Source organism: Bubalus kerabau, chromosome 6 (genome assembly GCF_029407905.1).
Source record: "Bubalus kerabau isolate K-KA32 ecotype Philippines breed swamp buffalo chromosome 6, PCC_UOA_SB_1v2, whole genome shotgun sequence".
NCBI classification, from domain to species: domain Eukaryota; kingdom Metazoa; phylum Chordata; class Mammalia; order Artiodactyla; family Bovidae; genus Bubalus; species Bubalus kerabau.
Window position 1 is genome coordinate 95,584,767 of NC_073629.1, and position 16,145 is coordinate 95,600,911.

At 40.5% G+C, this 16,145-nt stretch overlaps 1 pseudogene; it reads right to left on the reverse strand.

Moving 5' to 3' along the window:
- Positions 1 to 5,895: 5,895 nt before the first annotated feature.
- On the reverse strand, positions 5,896 to 8,359 carry LOC129656246 (serine/threonine-protein phosphatase 1 regulatory subunit 10-like; annotated as a pseudogene).
- Positions 8,360 to 16,145: the final 7,786 nt, after the last annotated feature.

Consider the following 16,145-nt stretch of genomic DNA (forward strand, 5'->3'; position numbering starts at 1 on the left):
TGACAAAGTTGGCTTAAAGCTCAACATTCAGAAAACTAAGATCATGGCATCCAGTTCTGTCAGTTCATGGCAAATAGATGGGGAAACAGTGGAAACAGTGGCAGACTTCATTTTTGGGGGCTCCCAAATCACTGCAGATGGTGACTGCAGCCATGAAATTAAAAGACACTTACTCCTTGGAAGGAAAGAGAGCATATTAAGAAGCAGAGACACTACTTTGTCAACAAAGGTCCATCTAGTCAAGGCTATGGTTTTTCCTGTGGTCATGTATGGATGTGAGAGTTGGACTGTGAAGAAAGCTGAGCGCCGAAGAATTGATGCTTTTGAACTGTGGTGTTGGAGAAGGCTCTTGAGAGTCCCTTGGACTGCAAGGAGATCCAACCAGTCCATCCTAAAGGAGATCAGTCCTGGGTGTTCATTGGAAGGACTGATGCTGAAGCTGAAACTCCAATACTTTGGCCACCTGATGTGAAGAGCTGACTCATTGGAAAAGATCCTGATGCTGGGAAAGATTGAGGGCAGGAGGAGAAGAGGACAACAGAGGATGAGATGGTTGGATGGCATCACTGACTCAATGGACATGAGTTTGGGTAAACTCCAGGAGCTGGTGATGGACAGGGAGACCTGGCATGCTGCAGTTCATGGGGTCACAAAGACACAACTGAAAGACTGAACTGAACTGAACTGAATGTAAGTGATACTGTATTTTTAATTTCAAACTTCACTTGTTCATTGCTGGTTATATAGAAAAGTAATTGATTGTTGTATATTAACATTGTATCCTCCAATGTTACTCCAGGAGGGGTCAATCTTACTATAATCACTTATTAGTTCCAGGAGGGGTTTTTGTTATTTCTGTTGATTCTTTTAGATTTTTCTATAGAGATGATCATGTCTTCTATTAACAAAGTCAGCTTGATTTCATCTTTCTCAACCTAAATAGCTTTCATTTTCTTTTCTTGTCTTACTGCAGTAACTAGGACTTCCAGGACAATGCTGAATAGCAGTAGTAAGAGGGTACATCCTTTCTTTGTTGCTTATCTCAGTGGAAAATCTTACCAATGTTGGAATCTCCCCATTCAGTAAATGCTACTGTAGGTTTTTTGTAGTATTCTTTATACTATCAAGAAAGTTCCCCTCTAGTTCTAGTTTGCTGAGAGTATTTATCATGTATGAGTGTTGGATTTTTCCTTTCTTTCTTTTGAGTGTTGGATTTTTATCAAATAGTTTTTCTATATCTATTGATATGATCATGTGATTTTTCTTCTTTAGACTGTTAAGATTGTAATGTAATGGGTTACATTAATTTATTTTTTATTAATTGGGTTTTCCCTCATTCTTTTTTTAATTTAATTTAATTTTTGGTTGCATTGGGTCTTTGTTGCTGTCCATGGGCTTTTTCTAGTTGCCATGAGCAGGGGCTACTCTTCATTGCAGTACACCAGCTTCTCAATTGCGGTGGCTTCTCTTATTGCAGAGCACAGGCTCTAGGCATGCAGGTTTCAGTAGTTGAGGCACTCAGGTTTAGTAGTTGTGACTCATGGGACCTAGAACTTGGGGCTCAGTAGTTTTGGTACATCAATAGTTGTGGTTTGTGGGTTCTAGAGAGTGGGCTCTGTAGTTGTGGCGCACAGGCTTAATTGCCCTGCAGCCTGCAGAATTTTCCTGGACCAGGAATTGAATCCATGCCCCCTGCATGGGCAGGCAGATTCTTATCCACTATACCACCAGGGAAAAGTCCACATTAATTGATTTTCAACTGTTGAATTAGCCTTGCATATGCAATAAATGTCACTTGGTATATAATTCTTTTTTATACATTGTTAAATTCTATTTCAGAGAAGGCAATGGCACCCCACTCCAGTACTCTTGCCTGGAGAATCCCATGGACAGAGGAGCCTGGTAGGCTGCAGTCCATGGGGTCGCTAGGAGTCAGACACGACTGAGCGACTTCACTTTCACTTTTCACTTTCATGCATCGGAGAAGGAAATGGCAACCCACTCCAGTGTTCTTGCCTGGAGAATCCCAGGGACGGGGGAGCCTTTCTGCTGCCGTCTATGGAGTCGCACAGAGTTGGACATGACTGAAGCGACTTAGCAGCAGCAGCAAATTCTATTTGCAAATTAATATTTCATTGAGGAGTTTTTGCATCTATGTTCATGAGCGCTATTGGTCAGGTGTTTTTTTTTTTTTGATAATGTCTTTCTCTGGTCTTGGTAATGAGAGTAAGGCTGGTCTCATAGGATGAGTTAGCATCTATTCTGCTGCTCTTCTGAAAAAGACAGAGAGAACTGGCATAATTTCTTTCTTAAGTGTTTATAAGAATTCAACAGTAAACCCATCTGAGCCTAGTGCTTTCTGTTTTGGAAGGTTATTAATTATTGATTAAATTTCTTTAATAGATATAGACCTATTCATATTGTCTATTTCTTTTTGTCTGAGTTCTGGCAGATTGCTTTTTTCAAGGAATTGGTTCATTTCATCCAGGTTATCAAATATGTGGGCATAGAGTTATTCATATTCTTTTTTTATTCTGTTAATGTCAATGAGATCTGTAGTGATGTCCCTTCTTTCATTTCTTATGTTAATAATTTGTGTCCTCTCTTTTTTTCTTTGTTAACCTGGCTTAGAGGTTTATTGATTTTATTGGTTTTTTTCAAAGAAACAGTTTTGGTTTCACTGATTTTCTTTATTGATTTCTGTTTTCAATTTCATTGATTTCTGCTCTTATTTTTATTATTTCTTTTCTTTATTAACTTTGGATTTAATTTCCTCTTCTTTTTCTAGTTTCATAATGTGGAAACTTAAGTGACTGATTTTAGATCTTTTTTCTTTCCTAATAGATGCATTAAATGCTCTAAATTTCCTTTTGAAATAGTGCTTTTGCTGCATCCCACAAATTTTGATGTTTTGTTTTCATTTTCATTTAGTTAAGAATATTGTTTAATTTCTCTTGAGATTATTTAGGATTGTGTTGTTTAATCAAAAAGTTCTTAGGGATTTTCTGTTATTGGTTTCTAGTTTAATTCCACTGTGGTCTGAGAGCAAATATTGTATGATTTCTTTTAAAATTTGTTGAGGTGTTTTCTAGCCCAGAATGTGGTTTATCTTGGTGAATGTTTCATATGGACTTGAATAGAATGTATATTCTGCTGGTTATTGGATAAAGTAGTCTATAGATACCCAGTATACCCATTTGATTGATGGTGGTGTTGAGTTCAAATATGTGCTTACAAATTTTCTGCTAGATGCCTTCATTTCTGACACAGTGGAGCCAAATATTAAAGAGATATTTTTAAAATATAGAAGATTTTTCTTGGAAATATACTTATTTTTCATAAAAATGTTATTATATTAACATGTAATAGAATTAATATTGTGATTTAAAGGGATTAAATACATATTTTATATTTCTCAGTTTTATTTTCTAACATGACAGACATGCTATATATAATTTATATAAACAGAAGCTCAATTAGGTCCTTAATAATTTTAAAAAGCATACAGTGGTCCTAAGATTAAAAGTCTGAGAACTGCTATTCTAAATCTTCCCCACTCGGGTGTGTTCCATGGATTGCACTATCTAACTCACTTGGGAGCTTCTTAAAAATGCCAACTCAAAAAAAAAAAAAAAAAAAAAGGAAAAAGAAATGCAAACTTTCAGGCCCCACACAAGACTGAATAAATAAGAATGTACATTTTCATGATCCTTTGATGTTTTAGATGCCCATTAAAGTTTGAGAAACACTGGTCTAGGGGTGTTAAAAAAAAATCTTCCTGACACTTGAGTTTTATAGAATGACTAGGAGCAGCTGGGGAGGACTGATGACCAAGGACTCAGGAAGACAGGAGAACATGGATGAAATAATAGTAGAGAGAAATGTTATGACATGCTGGGAAACTGCAAACAGAACATATCTAGATTTTTGACAACATTCTTTTTCAATTTTTAAAAATTGTGCTAAAATACTTGTAACATAAAATTTACCATCTTAACCATTTTTTGGTGTGTAGTTCAGTGGTTTTAGACACCACAATCCATTCCCATACCTCTTTTTATCCTGTAAAACTGAAACTCTATACCTACTAAACAATAATTCTCCAGTTATCACCATGAACCATGGTTCCAATTTCTCCACATCCTTGCCAATATTAGTTGTTGTTTGTTTTTCTGATAGAAGCCATCCTAATGAGTGTGAGGTCATAACTCATTATAGTTTTTATTTACATTTTCCTAACGATCAGTGAGGAGAAGGCAATGGCACCCCACTCCAGTACTCTTGCCTGGAAAATCCCGTGGATGGAGAAGCCTGGTAGGCTGCAGTCCATGGGGTAGCGAAGAGTCAGGCACGACTGAGCGACTTCACTTTCACTTTTCACTTTCGTGCATTGGAGAAGGAAATGGCAACCCACTCCAGTGGTCTTGCCTGGAGAATCCCAGGGACGGGGGAGCCTGGTGGGCTGCCGTCTGTGGGGTCGCACAGAGTTGGACACAACTGAAGCGACTTAGCAGCAGCAGCAGCAACGATCAGTGATGCTGAGCATCTTTTCATGTGCTTCTTGGCTATTTGTATATCTTCTTAGGAGTAATATCTATTCACATACTTTGCCTATTTTTGAATCAGGTTGCTTTTTTATTGTTGAGCTTTAAAAGTTCTCTATATACTTTGTATATTAATGTCTTAAAGATAAATGATTTGCCAATATATTCTCCTATTCTGTTGTTTTCCTTTTTACTCTGTTATAGTGACTTTTGAGGCATACAGTTTTAAAATTTTCATGAGGTGTTATTTGTCTAATTTTTATTTTGTTATTTATGTTCTTAATGTCATAGACAGGAAATCATTTCCAAGTTCAATGTCATGAAGCTTTTGTCCTATGTTCTTCTAAGTGTTTATTGTTTTAGGTCTTACATTTAGGCCCTTGATCCATGAGGAATTTTTTTTTTTATATGATGTTAGCTGAAGGTCTAACTCCATTATTTTGCATATGTATGTCCATTTTCCCCAGAATCATTTGTTGAGAAGCTTGTTCTTTCCCCATTGAGTGGTCTAGAGACTTTTGTGAAAAATCACTTGACATATATGCTATAGTTTATTTCCGGGCTCTATATTCTATTCCATTGACCTTTATGTCTGTATTTATGCCAGTATCACACTATTTTGATTACTGTAACTTTGTAGTAAGTTTTGACATCAAGAAGTGTGAGTCTTCCAGTTTTGTTCTTTTTCAAAATTGTTTTGACTTCGTGGGGTCCCTTGAGATGCCATGTGAATTTTAGTATGCTTTTTCATATTGCAAAAAAAAATGTAGTTCACATTTTGGTAAGGGTCACATTGAATCTGTAAATTGTTTTGGGCAATATTGTCATTTTTTAACAATATTAAATCTTCCATTCCATAAATATGAGGTGTTTCCATTTATTGGTGTCTTATTAAATTTCTTTCAGCAATATTTTATAGTTTTCATTGCACTTAACATCCTGTTAATTCCTAAGTATTTTATTCTTTTTGATGCTATAGTAAGAGGATTGTTTTTATAATTTCCTTTTCAAATTGCTCATTCTTATTGTATAGAAATGCAACTGACTTTTGTGTTGACTTTGTATCCTGATTTTTTTGCTGAATTAATTAGTTCTAACAGACTTTTTTGTGGAATCTTTAGTATTTTCTACATATAAGATTATACCATCTGCAAATAGAGATATTTTTATTTCATCCTTTCCAATCTGGAAAGGATTGGATTTGGTTTCAATCCAAATCCAATTGAAAATTGGTTTCAATTTCTTTTTCTTGCCTACTTGCTCTGGCTACAACTTCCAGTACTATGTTGAATAGAAGTGGTGAAAGTGGGCATCCAACCTTACCTTGTTCCTGATCTTAGGGGAAAAGTTTTCAGTCTCCTCCATGGCTGTGGCCTCCATCATGCCCTCAGTGGCCCCACATTCCTCCTATGGCCAGGGCCATCATGGCTATGGTGTTCATGAGGGGGTGGCCCTCAATGGTTGTGGCCTCGATAACCAGGAACATCATGAGGCTGGTGGCCATGGGGTCTGTCCCCCATGTCCAAAGCCTTCATGGGGCCAATGTCTACCACCAGCATCCATTCCTCCACCAAGGCCTTCGTGGGTGCAATGTCCACTGCCTTCACCCCCATGCCACTGCCAGGGGCTTTGTGGAGATGATGCCCACCATCTCCAACAACACCCCCACCAGGGTCCCCTCCTCCATTTGGGAGTCCTCCTTCAGAGCGACCTTTTCTGGCCCCTCAGACTGGAGGAAGAGAAGGTTCATTTCCTCCTTGGCTACCATGGCCTCTATGGTATGGTCCAGGACCTGATGCTGATCGCCCCCACACCAGGTCACCCTGCATGGTGTCACATGGACCATCCCAGAAGGGATCGCCACCCCCCCCCCCACCGGAAGAGGGTGGGGGACACAGCAGATGTGGACCCTCTGGGCTAACAGGACACCCAGGTCCTCCATGGGGATCTGGCATAGGTTTCCCAGGTTCAGGGAGGAGATGCTGCATGCCCTTGGGCTCCTCGGGGCCTTCCAGTAAGAAACCACTGGCTATTGGACCAGGCCTGAATCCAGGTGGCACCAGCATCTGCTTGATCTTGTCTGAATAGTCTGGTTGCTTTGGCCTTCCTATGAGGGCCAACTGTTAGGTCTACCCATGATGGAGGAGAGGCTCTCCTTCAAACTGATGCCTCCTGCTCTAGGATCATGGGGATTCTTCCCGGCACCTGTGCTTCCAATAAAATTGGCCATAATAGGAGGCAACTTCAAACTGCCTTCCCCATCAGGTGAACCACAGGCCTCTTAGGCTCTAGGGTCTCATCCATGGAACAATCCACATCTAGGGTGATGAGTTTGGGTGGGGGGAATAGGCTCCTAAGTCTCATCAGGCTCATGAGGACTTTCCTTGTTCAGGAAGAGCTCCCGAAAGATCTTCTCCTCCTCAGCCTGGATGTACCTCCTGTTTCTTCCAGGGATAACGAGAGGCGAAAGCAGCACCAGGGCCCTGGTGCGCATCCAGGGTACTTTCTCCTCCACAGTGTTGTGGCTCAGATGCCAGCCTATCTCAAACATGTGTTCGCTCTGATGGTATCTCTCACTTAGCTGACCTGCCAAAGTCCTTGATCTTACTCACATTTGCTCATCAGTTCCATCCAGTTCAAAACAGAAATACTCTCCCAGTTTGCCCTCTGGCCACATCACAGCTTTCCTCTTCCTGCCTTTCTGAGTCAGCTGACTAGGATCTCTGGTACTCTCAACTGGCTTTGCACCCAGAGTTCCTGGCTCCAAAGCGGTGGTATCTGTGAGCTCTGGGACTTCAGCAGGGAAAACTGGGGGCTCTGGACCTTCTGTGTCCATAACCTCAGAAGGAGGTGCTGACTGGCTCTGGGGAAGAAGTTTCAGCTGTGCTTGGTTCTGTGCTTATTTTCCCTTCAAATGGGCTTGACTTGGCAACTGTGGGTGACAGCACCTTCTTCTTGATTTTGATGCCTGGAACAGAAGATGAATTGAGCACATCCGGAAAGCCCAGGCTTTCCATTGGCTGTGGCAGGATTATCTTCACTTAGATCTCTTTGGTGGCATTGGGTGTTGTGTTGACACTTGAGGGGGACGGGTTTAAGGTTGTACTTGTCAGAAACCACCACTACACTGGTATTCTTCACAGTCACCAAAGATGGGGGTCTCCAGCTCTAGTCCAGTGGAACTTGGTGTGAGACTGGGCACTGGGGTTATAAGAGACTTAGACTTCTCCCTCTTCTTCTCTGGGGCCTCCTGAGCCTGAGCTCAGCCTTCACTTCTATCACCGGTTGCTCAGGAGGGGTGGTTTAACTCTTTCCCTCTTCTTTCTGTTTCTTTTATCTTTCTCAGCAGGCTGGGTGGTGTACTGCTCTGGGAGTGGATGATGGTCATCTAGTTGCTGATAAGGACTGAGGCCAATTTCCAGAGCTCTTCATTCTCACTTAATGTGCTCAGTTGCTTCACCAGTTTGGCTGTGTTGTTCTGCTTGAGATGGTCTGCAGTGAGTGGAGATGCTGCAGGGTCAGTAGAATTTGCTGCAAGAGGGGAATGTTGTTGGTTGTTTTTTAATTTGTCAATGAATTGTTAAGAAACTTGTAACTACCAGCATCAATAAACTTGACCAATATTTCTGGTGAATGAGTCTGCAGCAGAATGTTCAGATAAGTGCGGTGACTCACCATCTCTCATGCTTCCTTCATCAGACTGAATATCTTTGAAATCTCATCCATATTCTTGAGTTCCCCATCTCAGTTAAGGAAGCTATCCAGCATCCTCAAGTTTAAGGACTCTCTTTGAGGCCTATGGGACCCAAACCCATGATCAAGGTTTTATCAGGCTCAGGTGGGGAGGAGGTTAAACTTTTGGAGGGAAAAAATAAATAAAACAACCAATCAGAACCCAAAGTTCAATTATTTGGGGGGGCCTCATTGGATCAAAAAGTCTCTTAAAAAAATAAAGGCCAACTCAGCATGCATTCACCCCTCCCCAACTCCATTTAGGGAGGGGGCTCATAGAAAAAAAGTTATGAGTGGATTCAAAAAAGTAAGTGCTGAATGAGTGAATTTGGGTGGGTTTCAGAAGGAAGGGTGGTTAATTATTTTTGAAGTTATGTGGTAATGGTCCTTTAGCCACAGATTTCAAGTACCAGGCAGTGTGGGCTGGTAGGGTGGGTGAGATAGGTGGGAAAGGGCAGAAGACACAAGTGGTTGGGCTGGTGGCTGTTTTCCCTTCCCCCTTTCTCTCGGGATCTTTTCAAGGGTTCAGATATTGCTGTGGCTTGTTTCTTTTTCCCTTATGGCCGACTTGAGAAAATTTCAAACCCCGAAATAAATCCCAAAGTCGAACCTTCTATTTCTCTCTTCAGTTCATCAGGGAAAAAGAGAGGGAGAATAGTAGTGGGAGCCCTTTAAATCCCCTGGAATTTTGCTGTCTGGGTAGGCGCTGGCGACAGGGTGGGCGGTACAGCGACTGCCTGCCTCTTTGCACCTCTGTGATCAGAACAAGTCTTCCACTGGAAGTTGCCAGCAAGTCTTCAATAGGTTCCAGAGTTGCAAATAGTTACATAGTGCAGTTGTTGGCAGGTGGGGAGATAGAATCCTGGTGCTTTCTACTTCGCCATCTTCCTAGAGTTCTCTCTAGCTAACATTTTGCTCTCTGACATGTGAATTGTGGTGATAATAATCTTTAGGAAAAACCAGGAGCTAAAAGTGCTAGTAGTCCTCTTTCAGAGTTTTATGCTAAAGGAAACTTTTAATAAAAAAATAAATATGTATGTCACTGATAGGCAATCTCAGAAACAATGATCTAAATGTTTGAATTTGGTATCAGTATTAAGTAATTGTGTATCTACTGCAAGAGGCATTTTCTAAAATTTTATACAACATTGTTCTCTATTCCTTTGCCTTGCTTTAATTTGCTTTATAGCACCTGACATTTCACTATATATGCATTGTTGGTTGTATGTCTCTTTAACTAGAATTAAATCCACAGGATAAAGGCTTTGGCATATTCGTTACTGAATCCTTGTCATCTAAAATAGAGCCTGGCAAGTTATAAGAACTGTGTAAAATTTGTTGGATATATGCATGAATGAAACATGAAATTTGGGGGGGGGGCAATACTATTCAGTAAAAAGTACAGAACATAAAATGAAATGTATTCTTTCATTAAAAATGACACACATGAGGACAGAGTTTGGAATTTAGGAACTTGGAGACAATGTCACCAAGGTTATGTGGAGAAATGAGAACAGTTATTACGATAGGAGACAGGGTTGTCAGCAATGTTTTCTCTCCCTCTTTCTTTTTATTTCTGGGATTAGTGTTTCAAAACGATTTATGCACTGAAAAAAAAAAAAAACTTAAAAAATCCCATCATTTTCCTGAGTCAGATGAAAAGTATGGATAGGGTATTATGCTTGCCAAACTTATTCCTGACAAATGGAGCTCTATATTCCATATAGGAAGGAACAGTCTCTGGAGCTTTCAGACAGAAAAATAAAGACAGAAGGAGGAAGATTTGCTTAGTGTTTGAACAGTAAATCACAAAATATTATAATTAAAAGATGTGGGGAGAAGGGGACAGAAACTAACTTCCCTGGTCTGTGTCCAGAGGCTGTGTTCTGAATTTAACAATAGAACACCAATAACCAGGTGGGGCCAGAACATAGAGTCAAACATTTTGTTCATGTCACAAAGGTGCCTGAGGCAGGAAACAAATGGCAGCTGAAATTCAGACCCTGGTCTACTCTCCAAGCCACTGAAACCTAATGTAGGTTTGTATGTACCCAGAGGATGTACTTTTTTCTAATTTTCACATAGGCATTGCAGGGGATGAGTATTGGAATAGGTCTTTGACTTAGCATGTTGGAGTCTGATGCCAAGTAAAATAACCTGTTCGTTGAACCATATCAATCTCTATTCCAGTAAGGATTAAGGTTGGGCTTAATATGTAGTCTTCAGATAATCATATGAAGAGGCATAAATAACATTTATGACACACAGTCCATTACCCAGACTTGCACTCTTGTTGGAAGACAGAAGTTTAAATGCTACTGGGTGTAAATATAGAGCATTAAATAGTCTTATCTTCCTCTAATCCTATTGCTGTGATTTAATGAAGAAATGGGGTGGCAGGGTTTTAAATAGAAACAAAGAAAAGCTTTGGAGTCACAACTCTTAGAATCATAGGAAAAACATTAGGTTGAAATGAAGTCTCCGATCCCTTTCTCCCTATACCTTTCTGACTACCTCAGGAAAAAACATTAAAATAATTTCAGGTTTCTACTACTCACATTTTCCACCTCAATCATGTGAACCCCTCATAATTCCCCAAACATTCCATGTTCTCTCACCCCACCTCTTCTAAGCCCATACCTAGAAAGTCTTTCACTGTCTTGTCTTCTTAGGAAATTCTCTTTAGCTTTTAAAACTCAGTTCTAATAAAAAGGAATGCATTTGAGTCAGATCTAATGAGGTGGATGAACCTGGAACCTATTATACAGAGTGAAGTAAGTCAGAAAGAGAAAGACAAATACTGCATATTAATGCATATATATGGAATTTAGAAAGATGGTACCAACGATCCTACATGCAGGGCAGGAAAGGAGACATAAATGTAAAGAACAACTTTTGGGCTCACTGGGAGAAGGAGAGGGTGGGATGATCTGAGAGAATACCATTGAAACATATACATTACCAGATGTTAAACAGATGACTAGTGCAAGTTTGATGCATAAATCAGGGCACCCTAAGCCAGTGCTCTGGGATAACCCAGAGGGATAGGGTAGAGAGGGAAGAGGGAGGGGGGTTCAGGATGAGGGGGACGCATGCATACCTGTGACTGATTCATGCTGATGTATGGCAACAACCATCATGATATTGTAAAGTATCCTCTGATTAAATTAATTAAAAAATAAAATACTTGGGCAAAGTAATTAAAAAAAGAAATTCAGTTCAGGCACTCAGTCATGTCTGACTCTTTGTCATCCCACGGACTGCAGCAAGCCAGGCTTCACTGTCCATCACCAACTTGCGTAGCTTGCTCAAACTCATGTCCCTTGAGTTGGTGAGGGCATCCAACTATCTCATCCTCTGTCATCCCCTTCTCCTCCTGCCTTCAATCTTTTCCATCATCAGGGTCTTTTCCAACGAGTCAGTTCTTCGCATCAGGTGACCAAATTATTGGAGCTTTAGTTTCAGCATCAGTCCTTCCAATGAACATTCAGGACTGATTTCCTTTAGGATGGACTGGTTGGACTCCCTGCAGTCCAAGGGACTCTCAAGAGTCTTCTCCAACACCACAATTCAAAAGCATCAGTTCTTTGGCACTCAGACTTCTTTATAGTCCAACTCTCACATCCATACATGAATACTGGAAAAACCATAGCTTTGACTAGATGGACCTTTGTCGGTAAAGTAATATCTTTGCTTTTTAGTATGCTGTCTAGGTTGGGCATAGCTTTTCTTCCAAGAAGCAAGCATCTTTTAATTTTAAGGCTGCAATCACCATCTGCAGTGATTTGGGAGCCCCCCAAAATAAAGTCTGCCACTGTTTCCACTGTTTCCTCATCTATTTGCCATGAAGATGGGACTGGATGCCATGATCTTAGTTTTCTGAATGTTGAGTTTTAAGCCGATTTTTTCACTGTTTCACTTTCATCAAGAGGCTTCTTCTTCACTTTCTGCCATAAGGGTGGTGTCATCTGCATATCTGAAGTTGTTGATATTTCTCCTGGCAGTCTTGATTCCAGCTTGTGCTTCATCCAGCCCAGCATTTCTCATTATGTACTCTTCATGGAAGTTAAATAAGCAGGGTGACAATATACAGCCTTGACGTACTCCTTTCCTGATTTGGAACCAGTCTGTTGTTCCATGTCTAGTTCTAACTGTTGCTCCTTGACCTGCACACAGATTTCTCAGGAGGCAGGTAAGGTGGTCTAGCATCCCCATCTCTTTAAGAATTATCCACAGTTTGTTCCAATCCACACAGTCAAAGGTTTTAGCATAATCAGTGAAGTGGAGGTAGATGTTTTTCTGGAACTCTCTTGTTTTTCTATGATCCAACGGATGTTGGAAATTTGATCTCTGGTTCCTCTGCCTTTCTAAAACCAGCTTGAACATCTGGAAGTTCACAGCTCACGTACTGTTGAATCCTGGCTTGGAGAATTTTGAGCATTACTTTGCTAGCTTGTGATATGAGTGCAATTGTGTGGTAGTTTGAACATTCTTTGGCATTGCTTTTCTTTGGGATTAGAACGAAAACTGACCTTTTCCAGTCCTGTGGCCACTGCTGAGTTTTCCAAATTTGCTGGCGTATGGAGTTCAGCACTTTCACTGCATCATCTTTTAGGATTTCAAATAGCTTAACTGGAATTCCATCACCTCCACTAGCTTTGTTCATAGTGATGCTTCCTAACGCTCACTTGACTTCACATTCCAAGATGTCTGGCTCTAGGTGAGTGATCACAACATTGTGATTATCTGGGTCATGAAGATCTTTTTTGTACAGTTCTTCTGTGTATTCTTGCCACCTCTTCTTAATATCTTCTACTTCTGTTAGGTCTGTACCATTTTTGTCCTTTATCGAGCCCATCTTTGCATGAAATGTTCCCTTGGTATCTCTAATTTTCTTCTGTTGTTTTCCTCTATTTTTTTGCATTGATCACTGAGGAAGGCTTTCTCATCTCTCCTTGCTGTTCTTTGGAGCTCTGCATTCTAATGGGTATGTATTCTTGCCTTGAGAACCCCATGAACAGTATGAAAATGCAAAAAGAGAGGACACTGAAAGATGAACTTCCCATGTTAGTTCACTTCAGTTCATTCGCTCAGCTGTGTCGGACTCTTTGCGACCCCATGAACCGCGGCATGCCAGGTCTCCCTGTCCATCACCAACTCCCGGAGTCTACCCAAAACCATGTCCATTGAGTCGGTGATGCCATCCAACCATCTCATCCTCTGTTGTCCCCTTATCCTTCTGCCCTCAATCTTTCCCAGCATCAGGGTCTTTTCCAATGAGTCAACTCTTTGCATCAGGTGACCAAGCTATTGGAGTTTCAGCTTCAGCATCAGTCCTTCCAATGAACACCCAGGACTGATCTCCTTTAGGATGGACTGGTTGGATCTCCTTGCAGTCCAAGGGACTCTCAAGAGTCTTCTCCAACACCACAGTCCAAAATATCAATTCTTCGGCACTCAGCTTTCTTTATAGTCCAACTCTCACATCCATACATGACTACTGGAAAAATCATAGCCTTGACTAGATGGACCTTTGTTGACAAAGTAATGTCTCTGCTTTTTAATATGCTGTCTAGGTTGGTCATAACTTTTTTTTTTTCAAGGAATAAGCGTCTTTTAATTTCATGGCTGCAGTCACCATCTGCAGTGATTTGGGAGCCCCAAAAATAAAGTCTGCCTCTGTTTCCCCATCTATTTGCCATGAAGATGGGACTGGATGCCATGATCTTAGTTTTCTGAATGTTGAGTTTTAAGCCAATTTTTTCACTCTTTTCTTTCACTTTCATCAAGAGGCTTCTTCTTCACTTTCTGCCATAAGGGTGGTGTCATCTGCATATCTGAAGTTGTTGATATTTCTCCTGGCAGTCTTGATTCCAGCTTGTGCTTCATCCAGCCCAGCATTTCTCATTATGTACTCTTCATGGAAGTTAAATAAGCAGGGTGACAATATACAGCCTTGACGTACTCCTTTCCTGATTTGGAACCAGTCTATTGTTCCATGTGCAGTTCTAACTGTTGCTTCCTGACCTGCACACAGATTTCTCAAAAGGCAGGTCAGGTGGTCTAGTATTCCCATCTCTTTCAGAATTTTCCACAGTTTGTTGTGATCCACACAGTCAGAGGCTTTGACATAGTCAATAAAGCAGAAATAGATGTTTTTCTGGAACTCTCTTGTTTTTCTATGATCCAACGGATGTTGGAAATTTGATCTCTGGTTCCTCTGCCTTTTCTAAAACCAGCTTGAACACCTGGAAGTTCATGGTTCACGTATTGCTGGCTTTGAGAATTTTGAGCATTACTTTACTAGCGTGTGAGATGAGTGCAATTTTGCAGTAGTTTGAGCATTCTTTGGCATTGTCTTTCTCTAGCTAATAAATAAAATATGGCAAAAATTGACAGTTTCCAAACTCAGGACTAAAAAACTGGAAGCTTCCACTTCCTTTTTCTTGGATCACCAATTCTTTTTTTTTTAATTTTTTTAAATTTTATTTTATTTTTAAACTTTACATAATTGTATTAGTTTTGCCAAATATCAAAATGAATCCGCCACAGGTATACATGTGTTCCCCATCCCGAATCCTCCTCCCTCCTCCCTCCCCATTCCATCCCTCTGGGTCGTCCCAGTGCACCAGCCCCAAGCATCCAGTATCGTGCATCAAACCTGGACTGGCAACTCGTTTCATACATGATATTTTACACGTTTCAATGCCATTCTCCCAAATCTTCCCACCCTCTCCCTCTCCCACAGAGTCCATAAGACTGTTCTATACATCAGTGTCTCTTTTGCTGTCTCGTACACAGGGTTATTGTTACCATCTTTCTAAATTCCATATATATGCGTTAGTATACTGTATTGGTGTTTTTCTTTCTGGCTTACTTCACTCTGTATAATAGGCTCCAGTTTCATCCACCTCATTAGAACTGATTCAAATGTGTTCCTTTTAATGGCTGAGTAATACTCCATTGTGTATATGTACCATAGCTTTCTTATCCATTCATCTGCTGATGGACATCTAGGTTGCTTCCATGTCCTGGCTATTATAAACAGTGCTGTGATGAACATTGGGGTACACGTTGGATCACTGATTCTTGAATTTCTTGGGTGTCATATAAGATGTTTGACAATCCTTCTGGGCATACTTCATGAACAGGCTTTGAGACTACATGCAGAAGAGAAGGACCTGAATGAGCCCAGCCTTCAAGAGAGGGACAAAGAGAAGGCCTTCAAGAGAAGGATAAGTCCAGTCTTGCTAATGTCTCAGTCATGTGAGTGAAGCTATCTTGGATCCTTCAGATTAGCTCAACTGCCAGCTGAATACCATCAGCTGACCCCAGTTCATTTCATATGGGGCTGAGAACTGGTTATTCAAGCCTTACTTCAAATATTGACACACAAAATTGAGAGAGAAAATGATGTTTTTTTTAAAAAAAAGTTACTAAGCTTTGAGACAGTTTGTTAGGGAACAACTGGTAACCACAACAAAAGTTGATAACTGGTAATTGGGCTCTTCTGTAACCCAAACTCCAAATACATGACATTAATTTTGAGACTGGGAAATGGGTAGGGACTTGAAGGACCTTGAGGAGTCTGTTAGTGAAAGCTAGAAAGATCTGGACGAGGTGTTGGAGATCACTTTCAGAACGGTCAAGAAATTGTTATTGGAAGCCAGAGGAAGGTTTGAAAACAAGGTTACCTATGGCAACGTGGAAAATAGAAAGGTATCTAATGAACTTGAGGATCTAGTTGGGGAGTTTATAGACAGAAAGTCCAAAGTGTCAACTGGCGTCTTGTAGCTATTTATAATTAAATATTAGGAGAGAGAAGTAAACTAAAGAAGGACCCAGGATAGTATTTCCAAGTAGCACAAG